At 39.0% G+C, this 20,445-nt stretch overlaps 1 pseudogene; it reads right to left on the bottom strand.

The window, feature by feature from the left end:
* Positions 1-1,018: 1,018 nt before the first annotated feature.
* LOC121474569 lies at positions 1,019-14,535 on the bottom strand (annotated as a pseudogene).
* Positions 14,536-20,445: the final 5,910 nt, after the last annotated feature.

The following is a 20,445-nucleotide window of genomic DNA, read 5'->3' as shown; positions in this document are numbered from 1 at the left end:
TCCAGGGGTGCCTGGGTGGCTTATTGGGTTGAAAGTCTGACTCTTGGTTTCAGGGTCGGGCCTTGATCTCAAGGTCGTGAGATCAAGCTCCGAGTAGAGCTCTGCGCTTGGCAGGGAGTCAGCTTGAAATTCTTTCTGCCTGCCCCTCCCCCACTCACATGCATGCTCTCTCTCTCTCAAATAAATAAGCTCTTAAAAAAAAAACACTCCATGAGGTGCCTGGGTGGCTTAATTCATTAAGTGTCCAACTATTAATCTCAGCTCAGGTCTTCATATTAAGGTTGTAAGTTCAAGCCCCATGTTGGGATCCACACTGGATGTAGAGTCTACTTAAAAAAGAAGAAGAAAAAAAAAAGAGAAAAAAAAAAAAAAAAAAAGAAGAAGAAGAACTCCAGGGTGCCTATAACTTCAGCTTCATTCTGGAAGGAGGCAATTGGAAAACAGCCTCCTGACAAGCCTCCATCAATATGAACATATTGGAATATTATTTGGGTTGTAGATTACCTTCACTTTCAGCATTTTATGGCCTGCATTTTGGAAGATTTCATACTGACATGGTTATTTGGTACCTGAACAGTACACTCTTTTCATCCTGACATATCATGAGTCTCTGATGGCCTATAGCAGCATCACTTCCAAACCAAACGTGAGAAACTTCTCTCAGAGGTCCAAGTTCCTGAGTCTCTTCTACTTAGCTGAGGGTTCTAAGTTCTATAGTAAAGCCTTCCCTCTCTCTAGTCCATCAGGGACATTGATCATATCCTATAATTCCTTGACTATTACAAAGTCTTTCCAAGTTAGGGAAAGCCTAGTCACATTCCAACCAGAGGAAGTAGTAAAATAGGGAGGAATGCCTCAAACAGGTCACCGAGGATGTCTTAACAAAAAGATCCTGGTTTGGGGCACCTGGGTGGCTCAGTTGGTAGAGCATGTGACTCTTGATCTCCAGGTTGTGAGTTCAGACCCCATGTGGGTATAGAGATTACTTTAAAAAAATCAAAAAGATCCCACTTAACATCTAGCACTTCTGGGATTCCTTCCAAGTTCTATTTTCATTCCACTCTGAACCCACTAGCTGCATCTCGCTGGGCGGACTGAAACACAGCAGTAAGACAATCATTCTGGGAGAAGAAATCCAATGCTTCACTGGCCTTTACCAGTGCTGAGGACAAATACTTTATGCCAGTCCCCACTAAACAACTTTCTGATTCAAATTTTAGCTTCTCGGGGATCCCTGGGTAGCTCAGCAGTTTAGCACCTGCCTTTAGCCCAGGGCGTGATCCTGGAGTCCCGGGATCAAGTCCCGTATCGGGCTCCCTGCATGGGGCCTGCTTCTCCCTCTGCCTATATCTCTGCCTCTGTGTGTGTGTGTGTGTGTGTGTCTTTCATAAATAAATAAAATCTTTAAAAAAAAATTTTAGCTTCTCAAGTATCTTAACACTGAAAAGGTTGAAGCTAGGAAACTCCAGCATCATTAGATAGGAACAAAGTTTATTCTAAAGGAACAAACTAGGGGCTCCTGGGTGGCTCAGGTGGTTAAGTATCTGCCTTCGGCTCTGGTCATGATTCCAGGATTCTGGGATCAAGCCCCGCATCAGCTCCCTGCTCAGAGGGGAGTCTGCTTCTCCCTCTCCCTCTGCCCATCCACCCCCCACCTTCTTCATGCTTGCTCTGTCACTCTCTCAAATAAATAAATAAAATCTTTTTTAAAAAAAATAAAGGAACAAACCAGCATTTCTGTTTAAATACCTGTCTCAAGTAATAGTAGTATAATACTTACGTAGAGCTTTCTATGTGCCAGGCACTGTTCTCAGACCTTTATATGTATTAACTCCTTTTATCCTTATGACACTCCTATGATGAAGTAGGTTTTATTGTTGTTGTTTCCATTTTCTGCATGAAGATACCAAGGCATTAAAATGTTAGATAACTAGGGCACCTGGGTGGCTCAGTGGTTGAGCATCTGCCTTTGGCTGGGGTCGTGATCCTGGGGTCCTGAGATGAGTCCCACACTGGGGAGCCTGCTTCTCCCTCTGGCTGTGTCTCTGCCTCTCTCCGTGTGTCTCCCATGAATAAATAAATAAAATCCTTTTTATTTTTTATTTTTATTTATTTTTTAAATGTTCCTTTTTCTTTTTTAAAGATTTTATTTATTTATTATGCTCAACCACTGAGCCACTGAGCGTCCCAATAAAATCCTTTTTAAAAAAATAAAAATAAAATATTAGATAACTTATCCGAGGTCACATCTGATGATAAGAAGCGGCAGAACTGAGATTTCAGCCTGGGCAGTCTGGCACAGAGTTTCTTCTCTTAATCACTCTGCTATTCAGAGTGGACTCTGCCCCGAGAGACCTGCGAAGGTAAAGCCCAAGCCTAGGACGTGGAGTTCTCACCAATATGCTGATCCTAGCAAACCAGACCAACACTCCAGACCTTGGTCCGACTCAGATGATCCCTCATTGTCCAAGCCAGATCTGTGTTTAAGGAAATACCAAATGTGTGGTACGTGACGAATAAATCAAAGGCTTATTAGAAAAGTTTTCACTAATGCTCCAATCATTTCAGATTTCAGTGTCTTTCAATACACTAAATATTTTGCACTCTTCACCATGCATGCTCCTCCTTGCCTTTCCGATTTAGAACAAGCATCCTGTTCTCTGGAAGGCCTTCCTCATTGCCACCACCACCCCACCCCGCCCCAGGCAATCCTTCTGTACTGCCTACAGCAGCAGCCAGCACTTCATATTATATCCACTCTTGTTCTCATCTCTCTAGACGGTAAGCTCTTTGAAAGCAGAACTCTTTGGAAAGCCTCCGTTTCCCCATTTGTATATTGAGAGTAATAAAATTAACCACCACCCTCTCCATGAGAATTAACTAAAATACTCTCTGTAAAGCACTTACTTGACTTTCAGTTTTCAGTGAAGGATAGCCATGATGAAAATATAGTTTTGTAACCTTGGGGAGTTGGTGCAGTGTTGACACACAATATACATTTAGTAGAAGTTTTTTAAACAAGTATAAAATAATGTTCCAAAAAATCACTAAGGGTATACTTTTAAAGACTTAGTGAAAGGTCTTTTAATAGAGTGCTAGTCCTGATATGTCAGTTTTGCCTATGGAATTTTCATTTTCCAAATAGTCATATACCTTGTTGGTATCATTTCAGTTTTTCAGTTATAGTTAAAGGGATGCTGTGAACAAGACTATATGAAATTAAAATAGAGAAGCAAATATATTCAGATAAGGAAAAAATCTCCTTGCTTTTAATTTTTTCCTTACTACACTTAGTCATCTTACATTTTAAGATAAAGACAATAGGCTAAAAATAGTCCTTCTGCATTTTTCCTTTTTTGGTTCCTTTCCCTGCTTTGTAGTTTTAGCTTGAAATAAAGAACAATGACTGTGGTCAAGTTATTTTATAAACAGATCAAGTTTTGTTATAATTACTAGCACCACAAAATTTCTGTGTACCCCCAAAAATGTTTAAGCTCCTTGGCATGACCTAGTTTACTGGATTACCATTTATACAGTAAAAATTCCAGACTAATAAGAGAATTTGGAAAATTCCTTTGAGAAATGGGATATCTTTTGGATAAAAACCATTTCCAACACTTTGGTAAGTTTTGATCTGTATTTTATTTACTTTATTGAATTCATCATAAGTATTTTTAAAATTTCTGTTACTAATTACACAAATATAGAGAAATTGATTAGTATTAGCTCTGAGAACAAACTGGCGATTGACAGAGGGGAGAGGGTTGGGGATGGGCAAAATAGGTAAAGGGGATTAAGAGGTACAAACTTCCAGTTATAAAATAAATAAATTAGGGGACCTGAGCGGCTCAGCTAGTTAAGCATCCAACTGGATCTCGGCTCAGGTCACGATCTCAAGGTTGTGAGATTGAGTCCCAAGTGGAGCTTCATGCAGGACATGGAGCTTGCTTAAAATTCTTTTTCTCCCCTTCCCTTTGCCCCTCAACCCCTCCCTCACCCTCTCTAAAAAAAAAAATTAAAATTAAAAAATAAGATAAAGAGTCATGGGGATGAAAAATATATCAATAACATTACAATAATGTTGCATGGTGACGGATAGTAAGTACACTTAGAGTTGTAAGCATTTAATAATGTGTAAAATTATCCAATCACGGGATCCCTGGGTGGCGCAGCGGTTTGGCGCCTGCCTTTGGCCCAGGGCGCGATCCTGGAGACCTGGGATCGAATCCCACATCGGGCTCCCGGTGCATGGAGCCTGCTTCTCCCTCCGCCTGTGTCTCTGCCCCTCTCTCTCTCTCTCTGTGACTATCATAAATAAATAAATTTAAAAAAAAATTTTTTTTAAATTATCCAATCACTATGTTTTACACCTAAAACTAATATAATATTTTATGTCCAAATTAAAACTAATAACCAAATTGAAATTAATATATTTTATGTCCAAATTTAAAAAAAACTAATTAGTATAAGGTTATTTATTTTACCTTAATTCTTTTGAAAGGAACAGCCATCTTATATTATTTTATAAAGTATCTGTTTTCTTATGCAGGTAATTTCTTGTAGCTATAATTAAAGTTTATTTTACTCTAATAATTTTTACTCTTCATACATTTAGGAAACCTGAAACTTATTTTTGCAGAATTACAGAAATCAGTATAAAACTTGACATGATTATTTGCACAATCTACAGACATTCCTTCTGGAAAATGCTATCAAATACCAATGCTGTATAAGCATTATTCTGGATTCTCAGGATATAGGAAGACAAATGAACAAAACTCAAAAAGTATGTAATGATAAGTATTGCAAAGAAAAAAGAAGGAAGATTAAGAGGAATAGAAAGAAGGGGAAAAGGTTTTATATAGATCAAATAAGTATCGCTGAAAACTTAGGTGACTTGAGCAGAATCCTGAAAAAAAAACAAGAGAGTGTGCCACACAGACACTGAGAAAGAGCACTCCAGGCAGCCAGATTAGCAAGTGCAAAGGTCCTGAGGCAGAAGTGTATTTTGCTTGTTCTTAGCAAAGAGACCAATATATGGGTGGAGTCATGCAAGCAAGGGAAAGGGAAAAAAGCAGGAGATGAGATCAAAGAGAAAATAGGACCCAGATCATAAGATACCTTTTTATGGATCCAATGGAAAGATGACATGAGCCACAAATGTAATTTTAAATTTTCTACTAGCCATATTTTAAAGATTTATTTATTTATTAATTTTTGCGAGAAAGAGAGAGAAAGAAAGAAAGCACAAGCAGGGGGAGGGGCAAAGGGAGAGGGTGAAGCAGACTCCTGGCTCAGCAGGGAGCCTGAGGAGCCTGATACAAGACTCAATCCCAGGACCCTGAGGTCATTACCTGAGCTGAAGGCAGACGCTTAACCAACTGAGCTAGCCAGGTGCCCCTCTAGTAGCCATATTTTAAAAAGTAAAAAGAAACAAGTAAAATTAATTCTAATAATATATTTTATTTAACTCAATATATCCAAAATATTATCATCTCAACCTGTAATTAATATAGGAAAATACTCATGAGTTATATTCCTTTTTTTTTTTTTTTGTGCTAAGTCTTTAAAATCCAGTGTGTATTTTATACTCACAGGACAACTAAATTCAGACTAGTACATTTCAAGTGCTCAATAGTCACACATGGCTAATGGCTACCATATGTTATTTATAAAATATATACAGAAATAAAGAGAAGAGTATAATTTAATGTCATTATCACCCACTTTTAATAAATAGCAATAAATGACCAGCCCTTTTGCACCTATTTCCATCCATTTTCCTTAAACCCAGATATTCGGGGGTTGGGGGCAGTACCAAATTACTTTATTTGAAGGAATGGTACAAAATGAAACAAGTTAAAAAGATGTTTTGGTACCCAAGTCCAGATTATTTTTGAAGGAATATATTGGAGAGTTTTGAACACAGGAATGACTTTTAACAGCTCGCTGTGACTGCCAAGTTGAGAATAGTTCGTGAAGGAGAAGCATGGGTGGAAACAGGAAGACCTGTTATGAAAGTTTTATAATAATCCTGGTGAATTTATAGCACCTTAGTTGGGGGCGGTGGTGGCAGTGGAGATGGTGAGGAATGGAGAATTGATTGGATCCTTAATATATTCCAAGGATAGAAGCTGACAGGATATACTGATGGAACAGTTATGGAATATAAGAGAGAAGAGTCAGGATGACTTCTAGGTATTTGGGCTGAGCGACATGATACTGAAATATGTCATTTACTGAAATACAGGAGGCTGCCAAGAGGAACAGTTGGATGGAAATCAAGAGTTCATTTTTGGACATGTGATATTTAAACTACCTATTAGATACCCAAGTACAGATAGTAGATGAAAACTTGGATATCTAAATCTGCATTTCAGGGAAGAATTCCAGGCAGGAGATATAAATTTGAGAGTGGTAAGAAAACAAATGGGGTTAAAACCATGAGACAGGGATGCCTGGATGGATCTCGTGATTAAGCGTCTCCCTTTGGCTCAGGGCGTAATCCTGGAGTTGAATCCCACATCAGGATCCCTGTTTGGGGCCTGCTTCTTCTTCTTCCTATGTCTCTGCCTCTCTCTGTCTCTCATGAATAAATATTTTTTTTAATTTCTTTAAAAAAGACAAAACAAAACCATGAGACAAGATGTGTTCACTAGGAAGTGAACTTAAGTAGAGAGTAGTACACTCCAAAGTTTACAGCAGGAGGGGAGGAGGAACCAGGAAAGGATACTGAATAGAAGCTCCAGAGACGCTAATAAATAAATAATAATAAATAAATAAATAAATAAATAAAATTTTAAAACCCAAGAAAAAGTATTGTCCTAACAGAAGTATTTCTTTTTTGTTTTTAAAGATTTTATTTATTTATTCATGAAAGACACAGAGACAGAGACACAGGCAGAGGGAGAAGCAGGCTCCATGCAGAGAGCCTGATGTGGGACTCAATCCTGGGACTCCAGGATCATGCCCTGGGCAGAAGGCAGATGCTCAACTGCTGAGCCACCCAGGCTTCCCCCAAAAGAAGTATTTCAAGAAGGAGGTAGGAAGCAAAACCACAAAACTAAATATAAAAAGAAAATAAAACCCAATACCTAGAATTTGAAAACAAACTGAAGCAAATGAACCTACTGGTGTATCAGTTTGGTGACAAAATCAGACAGAGAAAAAGAATTATTCCACCTGAACTTTGAACAAAATATTTTTACTGAACAGTTCTGAATGGGATATATTCTTAGGGCAAATGAATTAAAAAGGCAACTAATCTTAAATTATCTAGTGTCATTTAGTAGTTTTATTGTTAATAGCAACAATTATATTATTATTTGGAAACCAATATATCCATATTTTAATATACTACTACTGAGAAACTTATGTTAAAGCTGTTAGTGACCTAATGTTCAGCATAAAAGGTCAATTTAGAAAAAGGAAAAAAGCCTTGTGAGGGGTCTGGATGGCTCAGTCAGTTGAGAGCCCAGCTCCTGATTTTGGCTCAGTTTATGATCTCGGGGACCTGGGATCGAGCCCAGACAGGGTTCCATGTTCAGTGGGGGGTCTGCTTAAGATTATTTCTCTCTCACTCCCTGTGCCCCTCCTCGTTGCATGCTCTCTCTCTTTCTCTGTCTCTCAAATAAATAAATAAATAAATAAATAAATAAATAAATAAATCTTAAAACAAAAACAAAAGCAGGACGCCTGGGTGGCTCAGACAATTAAGCGTCCAGCTCTTGGTTTTGGCTGAGGTCATGATCTCCTGCTTGTGGAATTGAGCCCCACATTGGGCTCTGTGCTCAGTGTGGAGTCTGCTTCAGATTCTCTCTCTGTCTTCCTCCCATTCATACTCTCTCTCAAATGAATAAATAAAATCTTTAAAAAAACCTTGTAATTTAAATTACAGTTATAAACATCAGTATAGGGACGTCTGGGTGGCTCAGCGGTTGGGCCTCTGCCTTGGGCCGTGCTCCTGGAGTCCCAGGATCGAGTCCCACATCAGGCTCCCTGCATGGAGCCTGTTTTTCCCTCTGTCTCTGTCTCTCTCTGTGTGTATCTCTTGAACAAATAAATAAAATCTTTAAAAAATCAGTATAAACTTGTACTTTTAAAATTTTTTATAGTTACTTATTTTCTAGGTGTTTCCACTGAAAAGGCCGAGAAGTAACAATAATTCAGTAGAAACAAGAATTCCATTTTGTGGTCTCAAAACACCATTTCACACTAAAAGGACTTGGGATTTTCCAGACAAACAGTCAATTCCAAGAAATATGCCAGCTGAGCTTGGGATATCGTATTGTGCCAGAAAACAAAGAAGCTATCAAAAGCTAATATTGTCATATCAAACAAACACAGAAGCCTCAAAAGTTTCCCACTTGTACCCAAAATAGAATAATTTGAATGTCAACAACTGCAACTGAGAGAAACACATTGAATGTGTAAATCCATGAATTCAGAGTGCTATTCAAAAAGGAAAAAGAGAGAGAAAGACTCTATGGACATCACGGAGGTTGCTAGGTAACTAACACATTACTGTAAAATTGGATAATTAAAAGGAAATAATTAAAGACCTGTCCTGAAAAAAAAAAAAAAAAAAAAGACCTGTCCTGTCTTCCTGGTATGAACAGTATTTCAGGATAACCAAATAATCCTCATGGATGTAAGGAAGTTCTCTATACGGAAGAATTCTAGCTAATAAATGAAGGAATGATTGGATTGAAAAATCACCATCTTGCAACCCATAATTATTTTTTAAGTGAATCAGAGTGTTCATCAATGGATACCAAAATCATTAAGTGAAAGATTGCTGGAAAACTTTACAGTGAAGGAATCAGGCTGTCACTACATAAACAACTAAAGCACTACTTAAAGTGAAGCCATCTGTGCCTCGGAGCCAGGATAGTTGGAGACAACAATATGAAGAAAACTCAGTCTCACTGAATTTTAATCTGTGGGGGCAGGGGGACCGAGAACACTTAGACTTGGACCTGGAGGCTTTGTCTCATCCAACTTTTATTAAGAGAGCTAGCAGATTAGCTATGGGAATGATTAACTTTGGGGAGTACCTAGAGGTGGCTCAGTGGTTGAGCTTCTGTCTTTGGGATCACATCCCGCATCAGGCTCCTTTGCAGGGGCCTGCTTCTTCCTCTGCCTATGTCTCTGCCTCTCTCTGTGTGTCTCTCATGAATAAATAAATAAAATCTTTAAAAAAAAAAAAAAAGAGTCAGTGCGCTCACTCAAGACCACAGACTCAGGACCTCACCTATCCTCAATGTGCTGAGAACTATGAGATTCAGTTCTCAAATAAGCTCCGCAGCTGGTTACCCACACATCTGACCCTATGTGGCTCTTGAGATGATGAATAATATGAAGCCTATAACATCACCTGTAGTATATTCTTATTAAGAATCTAAAATAGAATTTAATCAAGTCTTTAGATCTAACTTCTAGAGTGCAGGAAATTCAGGGGGTGGGAAAGCAAATAAAGCAACATAAAGATGCAACTGAACATTGTACAGGACTACAGACCCAGTTTTTTCAAGAAGTAAATCACATGTGATGAGATGAATACTAGGTGTTACACTATTTGTTGGCAAATTGAATTTAAATAAAATATATTACAAAAAAAAAAGGAAGTAAATCAAATGGAGGAGGAAATGGACCACTTCTGCAAATGAAACTGTAAGAACTAAATGTGTACCTTGTTTGGATCCTGGCTGGAAAAAATAATAATTATAAAAGGACATTTTTGAGGGGATCCCTGGGTGGTTCAGCAGTTTAGCGCCTGCCTTTGGCCCAGGGCGTGATCCTGGAGACCTGGGATCAAGTCCCACGTCGGGCTCCCTGCCTGGAACCTGCTTCTCCCTCTGCCTGTGTCTCTGCCTCTCTCTCTCTCTGTATCTCTCATGAATAAATAAATAAAATCTTTTAAAAAAAGACATTTTTGAGATGATAGGGAAATTTGAATAGTTTGTACTATAACCTAAGAGATTTTTATTTCATTTTGATAGATATAAAAATGGCTTTGTGGTTATAGAAGAAATTTTTTTTTTTGTCTTTTAAGGCATAATGAAGTAGGATAAAATACCATGCCTTTTAAAATCTGCTTTTAAATACTCCAGCCAATAAATAAATAAATAAAATAGAAACCGCTCCAGTTTATCAAGATGCTGCCTTACACCAGCAAAGAGCCACTTGTTCCTCAGGAGCCACAGGAGCACACTGTCCTTGCTTCAGACACTCAGATGCACGTCACGACTCAAGGGTTGTTAAGTGGAGGCATGGAGGTCAGAACTGCATCAGGCAAAAGCAGCAACCTCATGTTTAAGAGCCAATTCCAGCTTTGTGGTACCTGCCACCAGCTTCATGGCCCTGGTTTGGGCACCAAATCTGATACAGGACATAGACAAACCAACACTAATGGTAAGGCAGATAATTTTGTAGAACATTTCAGTTTCCAAGAAGATTTGTCCATCAGGGCTGGACAAACTGGACCATAGGCAGACACATCACCAGCTGTGTTTCTGTGACTGGTCAAGCAGTCAAGGAGCCACTACCATAGAATCATTCATTTTGGCTGCTCTCTCCAACAAATGGGAATGTAAGTACAACCTATCACCCAGATAGTCTTCATGAGTGCAGAGACGTGACAATAAGCAACAGGCTGTTTAAACAGATAACGCACCATAGGTGAGTGGAGCATGTGTGCCATTATCCTTAAGATATTCTCCTATAGGGACACCAGGGTGGCTCAGTGGTTGAGCGTCTGCCTTTGGCTCCAGGCGCGATCCCGGGGGTCCTGGGATTGAATCCCACATCAGGCTCCCACAGGGAGCCTGCTTCTCCCTCTGCCTGTGCCTCTGCATTTCTCTGCATCTCTCATGAATAAATAAACATTTTAAAAATATTCTCCTATAGAAGAGCCAGAATAAAGATTCAGGTACTGATGTGGGGCAGCATCAGTAGCAGTAGTTGAAACCACAATGGGGCACTTCGTGGCATTTGCATCTGTAAGTCTCTTCACCAGCTGGCCAACAGTGGATCTCTTTTGACCAACAGCAATGTAGATATAATATAGCTTCTTCCTTTCATCAGATCCATCACTGAAACATATCTGGTTAATGATTATGTCAATCATTGACGTTTTACCAGTCCGCTAGCCACCAATAACTAGCTCATGTTGACCAGGACCAATTGGCACCAAGCTATCCACAGCCTTAATGCCAGTCTCCATTGGTTCCTGCACAGAGATTGGGAGAGTGATCCTAAGCACTTTCAGGCCAACTTGCCTATGATCCTTGGAATCACCAAAGGCACCTACTACACGACCTAAGAGCTTCTTGCCAACTAAAACATCCATAATGGCTCCCGTCCTCTTCACAGTGTCTCCTTCTTTAGTATTCATTTCCAAATGCAACACCACCAACATATCTGCTTCCAAGTTCAGACACATACACTTCAAGCTTGGAATAAAATCCTACCATTTCTTCTGCTTGAGCATTCCTCAGCCCAGATATTCGAACAATACCATCACCAAAACTTAAGACACAACCAGTGTCTTCAAGGTCAGCAGAGGTATTAGCTCCAAGAATACATTCTTCAGAAACAGAGGACACCCCAGCAGTCCCAGTCTTCTGAGGACAAATGTTAGAGGCATGAAGGTTCCCAGCAACAATTAAGGATGATTGCAAAGCATTTTTGGAGACCAGCCCAGCCTTCTGCTAGAGGATGAAAGCCACAACGTACAGCCACATGCGCAGACAACATCTTTTTTTCTTAAAGTTTGTTTACATTTTTGTAGTGAGGCTCAAACTCACAACCCCAAGATCAAGAGTCACATGCTCTTCTGACTGAGCCAGCCAGCCACCCCTAGACAGCATCTTTAGAGCTCTCCTTATGTGGTTCCTCTCTAGTTGCAGCCTCTGAACTGACCCCCAAGCAAATATTAACCCAAAGAAATTACACTAGTATTCCAGGATAGTATATTAGTATTATGAGATAATTACATTGATATCAGACAAAACACACTTTAAAAAAAAAAGATTTTATTTATTTATTCACGAGAGACACAGAGAGACAGAGGCAGAGACATAGGCAGAAGAAGCAGGCTCCCTGTGGGGATACCGATGTGGGACTCTGGGATCACACCCTGAGCCGAAGGCAGACACTCAACCATTGAGCCACCCAGGTGTTCCCAAAATAAACTTTTAAGAAAAAATTCTTTTTTAAAAATTATTTATTCATGAGAGACACAGAGAGAGAGAGAGAGGCAGAGACACAGGCAGAGGGAGAAGCAGGCTCCACACAGGGAGCCCAACGTGGGGCTTGATCCAGGGACTCCAGGATCATGCCCTGAGCCGAAGGCAGGCAGGCACTCAACCGCTGAGCCACCCAGATGTCCCAGAAAAAATTCTTATTATGGATAAGCAAAGTCACAACATAAGAATATAAATAATAATTCATAAGAAAGATAAAAGTTTTATATATATTTTTAAAGATTTATTTATTTGAGAGAGAGAGACAGGGTGCATGTGCACATGTGTGAGTAGGGGAATGGGTAGAGGAAGAGAATCTACAAGCAGACTCCCCACCAAGCACAGAGCCCACCCAGTGCAGGGCTTGATCTCATGGCTCATGAGACCATGACCTGAGGCAAAATCAAGAGTTGGATGCTCAACTAACTGAGCCACCCAGGTGCCCCTACAATTTTTTATTTTTTAACTATTTATTATGAAATTTTCAAACATATACAAAGGTAGGAAAAAATCGTAAAATGAACACCTATAAATCCACTACTTAGATTCAAACATTGTTAACATTTACATTTTGTCATATTAGCTTTATCTATCTATCCATATTTTTTATTATTATGGTTGAGCTGTTTCAAAGTAAATGTCACACCATAACATTTCATGCCAAAATACTTTACACATCTAAATAAAAAGACATTCTCCTATCTAGATACAATGGCATTACCACAACATAAAAAAAAAAAAAACTAATTTCATCTCATACCCATTCTATATTTAAATTTACCCATGTCTTCAAAATGTTACATATAGCTTATTTTTTCATAGAAGGAATCAATCAAGAATCATCTATTGTGGGGCACCTGGGTGGCTCAGTGGGTTAAGTGTCTGCCTTCAGCTCAGGTGGTGATCTCAAGATCCTGGGATCAGTCCCGCCTCTGGATCCCTGCTAAGTAGGGAGTCCACTTCTGTCTCTGCTTCTCTCTGTTCCCCCTAGCTTACTCATGCTCACTCTCTCTCTTAAATAAATAAATAAAGTGTTTTTTAAAAGTAAAAAAACAAAAACAAAAAAAACAATCAGGACGCCTGGGTGGCTCAGCGGTTGAGCGCCTGCCTTCAGCCCAGGGCATGATCCTGGAGTCCCGGGATCGAGTCCCACATTGGGCTCCCTGCGTGGAGCCTGCTTCTCCCTCTGCCTGTGTCTCTGCCTCTCTCTGTGTGTCTCTCATGAATAAATAAATGAAAATCTTTGAAATAAAATAAAAGTTTAAAAATCATGTGTCATATTTGTTACATCTTTCATTATTTTTTAAAAGATTGTATTTATTTATGATAGAAAGAGAGAGGCAGAGACACAGGCAGAGGGAGAAGCAGGCTCCATGCAGGGAGCCCGACGTGGGACTCGATCCCGGGACTCTTGGATCACGCCCTGGGCTGAAGGCGGTGCTAAACCGCGGAGCCACCCAGGGATCCCCTCTTACTTGCTTTTAATCTGTACCTATTACTTCTCCATTTTTAAAGATTTTATTTATTTATTCATGACAGACACAGAGAGAGAGAGGCAGAGACACAGGCAGAGGGAGAAGCAGGCTGCACACAGGGAGCCCAACATGGGACTCGATTCTGCGACCCCAGGATCATGCCCTGGGCGGAAGGCAGTGCTAAACCACTGGGCCACCAGGGTTGCCCAACTTCTCCATTTTTAAGAAATCCTATTTCTAAGAATTTACCCCAAAGATAACACCAGAAAAATTTCTTTAATGTATTTTTTTATTGAGGTATTATTTTTTTCATGATAAAAACTTTCATTTTATTTTATTTTTTATTTTTTATTGGAGTTCAATTTGCCAACATATAGCATAACACCCAGTGCTCATCCCATCAAGTGCCCCCCTCAGTGCCCGTCACCCAGTCACCCCCAGCCCCACCCACCTCCCTTTCTACCACCCCTAGTTCGTTTCCCAAAGTTAGGGTCCCTCATGTTCTATCTCCCTCTCTGATATTTCCCACTCATTTTCTCTGTTGAGGTATAATTGACATACATTATACTAGTTTCAGGTATACAACATAATGATTCCATATTTGTATATATTGTGAAATGATCACAATAAGTCTAGTTAACATTCATCACCATTCATAGTCACAAAATTTTTTTCTTGTGATATGACTTACTCTTAGCAACTTTCATATATGCAATATAGTATTATTAACTATAGTTGCCATGCTGTAAATTACATTGCCATGACTTATTTATCCTATTACTAGAAATTTGTACCTTTTGATTCCCTTTATCCATTTTGCTCACCCCCTAAACTCTGCCACTGGCAACCACTAATCTGTTCTCTATGAGCTTGATTTTGTGGGTTTTTTCCTTTGTTTGTTTTGCTTTTTAAATCATAGATGTAAATGAGATCATAACCAAAACACAAATTTTAAAAATACATATATACTAAGTTATTCCCTTCAGAACTGTTACAACAGAAAGACTGGAAACAAACCAAACGTCCATTTATAGGGGACTAATTGCATGAACAGCCATATTATGAAGTCCTATGTAGAAGTAAAAAAAAAAAAAAAAAAAGGAAAATCTCTCAAATACTGCTATGAAATCATCTCCAGAATATATTGTTAAATGCACAAATCATGTCACAATGTTTATAGAATCTTACCTTTTAACTAAGAAATATAGAACAAAGCATAAAAAAGAGCAAAGCAAAAACTAATAAAAATAAAAGACATCATTACAAATCATACTATAGATATTAAAAAACAATAAGAAGATATTAACAATCATATGACAATAAACTTGAAAATTTAAATGAATGAGAAAAATTTAGGGAAAGATCAATTTATTAAAACTAACACAAAAATAAAATCTAAATAGGGGCCTGGCTGCCTCAGTTGGTAGAGCATGTGGGTTGTAAGTTCGAGCCCCACACTGAGCATAGAGATAACTCAAAAATAAAATCTTATAAAAATAAATAAAATCTAAATAGCTCTATACCTATTAAAGAAAATGAACCCATATTTAAAGACCTTCCCCAAAAGAAAGCTCAAGGCCACATCCTTCACTAGCAATTTCTTCTAAATCAACAAAGAAATAACATCCCTCTTACACACTCTTAAAGAGAATACTTCTCAACTTGTTTTATGACACCAGAATAAACTCAATATCAAAACTATAAGGAAAATAACAGATCTATATCTTTCTCATAAATCTATTGTTTTAAAAATCCCTAAAACTGGGTCGCGTGGGTGGCTCAGTCAGTCAAACGTCTGCTTTCAGTTCAGGTCATGATCTCAGGGTCCTGGGACTGAACCCCACATTGGGCTCCCCACTCAGAGGGAAGCCTGCTTCTCCTTCTGCTGCTCCCTTTGCTTGTGCTCGCTCTCTCAAATAAATAAAATCTTTAAAAAAAATTTTAATTATACTATATGCTGGCGAATCGAACTTCAATAAAATATATAAATAATAAAAATAAAAAAATAAAAGTAAAAAAATATTTTTAATTAAAAAATCCCTAAAACAGAATAGTAGCATATTGAATACAATAACACATACAAAGAGTAATACATTACAACTTTGAAAGCAAACGTAGGTAATATTTGAAAATTAGTCAGTGGAATTCACCACATTGGCAGAATAAAAGAAAACCATACAAACTGACAGGAATATGAAGTAGAAATTAAAAACCAATTCTAACCAGGTACCTGAGAATTGTATAATAAACCTATAATACAAGAAAAAAATATGCAATTATCCCCAGGAGAATAGCTAGCAACTTGGTTTAGAATATTGCCAAGGAACAACTCTCTCCTCTGGGCTAGGCTTTACTTTCTGTATAAGTAGCAATGAAACAACTTTTGGGACATCAGAACAGCTACTAGTCAAGGGTCATTCCATGGGTCTCTTTATTCTCTGTCTCAAAGGCAATGCTTTTTTCATCCCTCTATTGGTGGAATATCCTTTTTTCCAGTGTACGTATGAGCAGTTCAGGACTCTCACATTATTTTACAAGTTTGCTCACCATCTACAGCTACGTTCTCATAGGAGCACAATGGGATGAACGTTTCAAAGGAATGAGGTACTATGACCCTTCTATTAGCTATTACCTACCCTGAGCAGAGGGAATGTGCACACATGCAATCAAAACTGTCACCAGTGAGAATGTAAAATAGCACAACCACTTTAGAAAAAAAAAAAGTATATCTTAATACACTTACCATATGACCCAGTAATTGCATTCCTAGGTATTTATCCAAAAGAAATGAAAACTTATGTTCACAAAAATACTTCTATTAAGAATGTTCCCCCCATAATGTTCATAGTAGCTTTATTTATAATAGCTAGAGACAGCCCAGATGTTCACAAAAGGAGAAAGAATATACAAACTGTGTTACATTCATACAACGAAATACTACTCAACAATAAACAAATTACTGACACATGCAGCAGCATAAAGTGAAAATCAAAAGCATGATGATGAGCAAAAGCAGCCAGATTCAAGAGTACATACTATATGATTCCATTTATACGAAATTCTCAAACAGGTGAAATTAATCTGTGATAGAAAAAATTTGCCTTGGGGGTGGTGCAATGGGGGAAGATTTGACAAGGAAAGGTATTGAGCGGCCTTTGGTGTGAGGGTAATGCTCTATATAATAGGAGTTTGGGGGGTGCCTAGGTGGCTCAGTTGTTAAGCATCTGCCTTTGGCTCAGGGTCTTGGGATCAAGCCCTGCTTTGGGTTCTCTGCTTAGTGCAGGGTCTGCTTCTCCCTCTCCCTCTGTGATCTCCCTCAAATATATAAATAAATAAAATCTTAAAAAACAACAACAAGAGTTTGAGTAGCAGGTTAATGCATTTGTTGAAACTCTTAACATTTGTGCATTTTATTGTATATAAATTTTACACCCAATGAAAAACCTTTAAATATTGAACCTAATGATATACATGCTCAAGTACCTCTGGGGAAGTGTGCTGATAATTACAATTTGTTTCAAAAAGCAGAAACAAATAACATGGATTCATAGATAAATATGGTAAAGTATAACACAAAATGGTACAATCTAGATGCTGGACATATTATTTCAACCTTGCTGCAGTTTTGAAATGTTCATAATAAAATGTTAAAAACAAATTTAAAACTCTGTTGCCTTTTTTGAAGCAGGTTCAGTGAAGAAGCTTTCTTCAAGTACATATATTAAGGAGCAAGCAAGCATATTTTGAAGAAAGAAAAGGACTTGTCACAGGGAATGGAAAAACATAAATTTTCATTCCTTTTAAGAAAAATGTATAATTAGTCTTCAGGATAGGGCAGGGATGTCCTATATGGCTTTTCCAGTATAGATTTTTATTTTTCTCCTTGCTGCTAGCAGTAAACTAGAATTCTGTAAAAATTATTTTTCTTCTTATATCAAGCAAAATGAGAACGGCACCATTTCAATGATAATCTGTATAATTATACTATATTGGTGGCTTTTAAAAAACTTTTAAACCTCAACCTACCTAAGAAATACATTTTACATCTTGACTCAGGAAACACACACTCAGATCAGAGAGATCTGAGTCAAAAATTTCAAGGGACATTTAGCCTCATTACTTATGATGGAATCTGATATTTCAATTTTGTTCCAAGACTTCAAAATGTTGGTCACAACCCACTAAATTGATATATCTTCCTAATGAATCATAACTTGTCATTTGAAACATTGTACTACATAGTCCTTAAGGTTTTTTCAAGAAAATAAGTCCTGGATATACACTGCATTATGATTAAGAATTGTAGAAATACAAAATATCTTTTTATCGCTTTCTGTGTGCTGGTCCACAGACTCTTTTCTCGTGTTAAATTAACAAATTTTGAACACCTACAAGGCCTCATGCTAGGAACTCGAAATGAACAATCTGATTATTCTTTTTATATATTTTCTTCTTAAGAACTCACAGGGTTTTAGGCACACTCTGTTTATTGTACCAAACCCCATGAGGTCACATAGGATGGCATCAGCTTTGGATCTGGATGCACTGAGTCAGAAATTACATATTTGCCAAAAGTCTAGCGATGGAAGCTAAGAATCAAATTTTCTCAACTTCAACTTTAAAAATCTCAAGTATTTTAAAACAATCAACTTCAAAATAATATTTATTTTCTATATTAAACTACATAATGACTATTTTTTTTACACAGAAATAACTAGGATAGGGGATCCTTGGGTGGCTCAGCGGTTAAGCTCCTGCCTTTGGCCCAGGGCATGATCCTGGAGACCCGGGATCGAGTCCCACATCGGGCTCCCTGCCTGGAGCCTGCTTCTCCCTCTGCCTGTGTCTCTGCCTCTCTCTCTCTCTCTCTCTCTCTCTGTATCTCTCATGAATAAATAAAATCTTTTAAAAAAATAACTAGGATAAAAGGTTCAATAACATCCTACTTAAATTATATCCATCTATTACAGTGTATATTCACTATTCACTACAAGCCAGGTACCGTCCACTCCAGGCTTTCGGACTGAAGCTCCCAGTATGGATTTGAAGAAAACAATAAGAGGGGATGTTTCCCCCCCCTTTTAAAACTCACAAAGATGAAAATTTTATCATTCTAGAAACAGAGGGCAGAGCAGCCACCCGTGCAGGTGCTGAGGACCTGCCAGGCTCTGAATATACAGAAAAGTCTCTTGCATTCGCAGAGGAGGTGAGGAGAGGCTTCTGTGAAGGTGCTGGTTCAGCTGAGCCTCGAAGAATGAGAAGAAGCCTCTGGTCAAGGAGCAGAGAGAAAAGCATTCCAGACAGAGGCAAGAGCGTCAATGGCTGACTGCTGAAACAGAGACCACAGGTGATAGGAGATCCCAGAGAAGAGGGACCGATCCTTTGAGGCTGGGAACCAGAAACTTGGAATCCTAAGCAGGTAAAACTAGAGAGTACATCAGAGAGAAGGACTGGGCATTCCAGGTGACAGGAGAGCGAGTTTGCAGCCCATGGAGTCAGAGGATGAAATCTCTCCAACAAAGGAGAGTAAAGCCATACAGTTTTTATAAAGCAAAGATGAGTGGGGGAAAGAAGCTCTCAGGGGTAAGAGGGGTCCCAACAGGGTGCTTGGGACACTGAGGGCTTTTGAGGTTAAGTCTTTTATTGAAGGCCAAGCAGGGAACTTAAATCTTTTTTACTTCTCTAGTGGTGGCACCGTTGATTAAGGATGAGCAATGTCATCTTTAATGGCTTACTTCTTTTCAGGGTCTGGTTATTCTGTTGACCACAAGAGACTGTCATAAATAAGACTCCCTCCTCAGACACCTGGGGCGGGGTGGTCTGGAGTGTTCCCTTATCTCTGGTTTCTTTCCAATTCTGTCTGCATTTTGGGGATTTCTGTAACACCCCCCCACACACACACACACACACACACCCCTAGCTCTCCCTATCTAGCCCTGCCTGTCCCTTTATTGTTGGCAAGGAAATGGAAAGGTCTGGACTATATGATGTAAGAGAGGGCAGGCAAGCCCGACAGACAGGAAACAATAGGACTGCTTCATGGTCCTGACCAGTTCTGGGCTGGCCTTCCTCTGTTTGGAATTCCCGCATTACATTCTGAGATGGCGAAAGGGCTCCCTTGTGCCTACCTTTGGAACACGCTTCCCATGTGGCCGGCACTCAGGCCTCATCACAAGGAAGAAATCCTAGTTATTTCAATTTTGCAGAAGCAAAGGAAAATACTTTCCATCTGGCCTGAATTGTGAAGAAACCGATTCTCCCCACTTTGGCACCAGTGTATGTGAGGCATAGACTCCCCAAAGAAGACAGAGGGGAAGGAAGGTATAACTTAAATCTTCCTGAGGGTAAAAGAAGGATCCAAGCCTGTCATTTCCCTGGTGAAGTTAACTGAGTCCCGGCAGCCCGGGTGGCTCGGCGGTTTAGCGCCACCTTCAGCCCAGGGCGCGATCCTGGAGTCCCGGGATCAAGTCCCACATCGGGCTCCCTGCATGGAGCCTGCTTCTCCCTCTGCCTGTGTCTCTGCCTCTCTCTCTGTCTCTCATGAATAAATAAATAAAATCTTTAAAAAAAAATCATACACTCTCGAGTCATTACTGAGACAATCTCAGGCTTCTTCAAGAGTCATCAAGAGGTCCATCTATAAAACCTAAGGAGATTACAAGGAGGAAAACAGACCAAGGGAGTGTTGAATCCCACTCTGTCTAGCCTCTAGGAAGTAGAAAATG

This window comes from Vulpes lagopus, chromosome 13 (assembly GCF_018345385.1).
Source record: "Vulpes lagopus strain Blue_001 chromosome 13, ASM1834538v1, whole genome shotgun sequence".
In the NCBI taxonomy this organism is placed as follows: Eukaryota; Metazoa; Chordata; class Mammalia; order Carnivora; family Canidae; genus Vulpes; species Vulpes lagopus.
The sequence above is the reverse complement of the archived record's forward strand: the minus strand, read 5'-3'. Positions and strand labels throughout refer to the sequence as shown.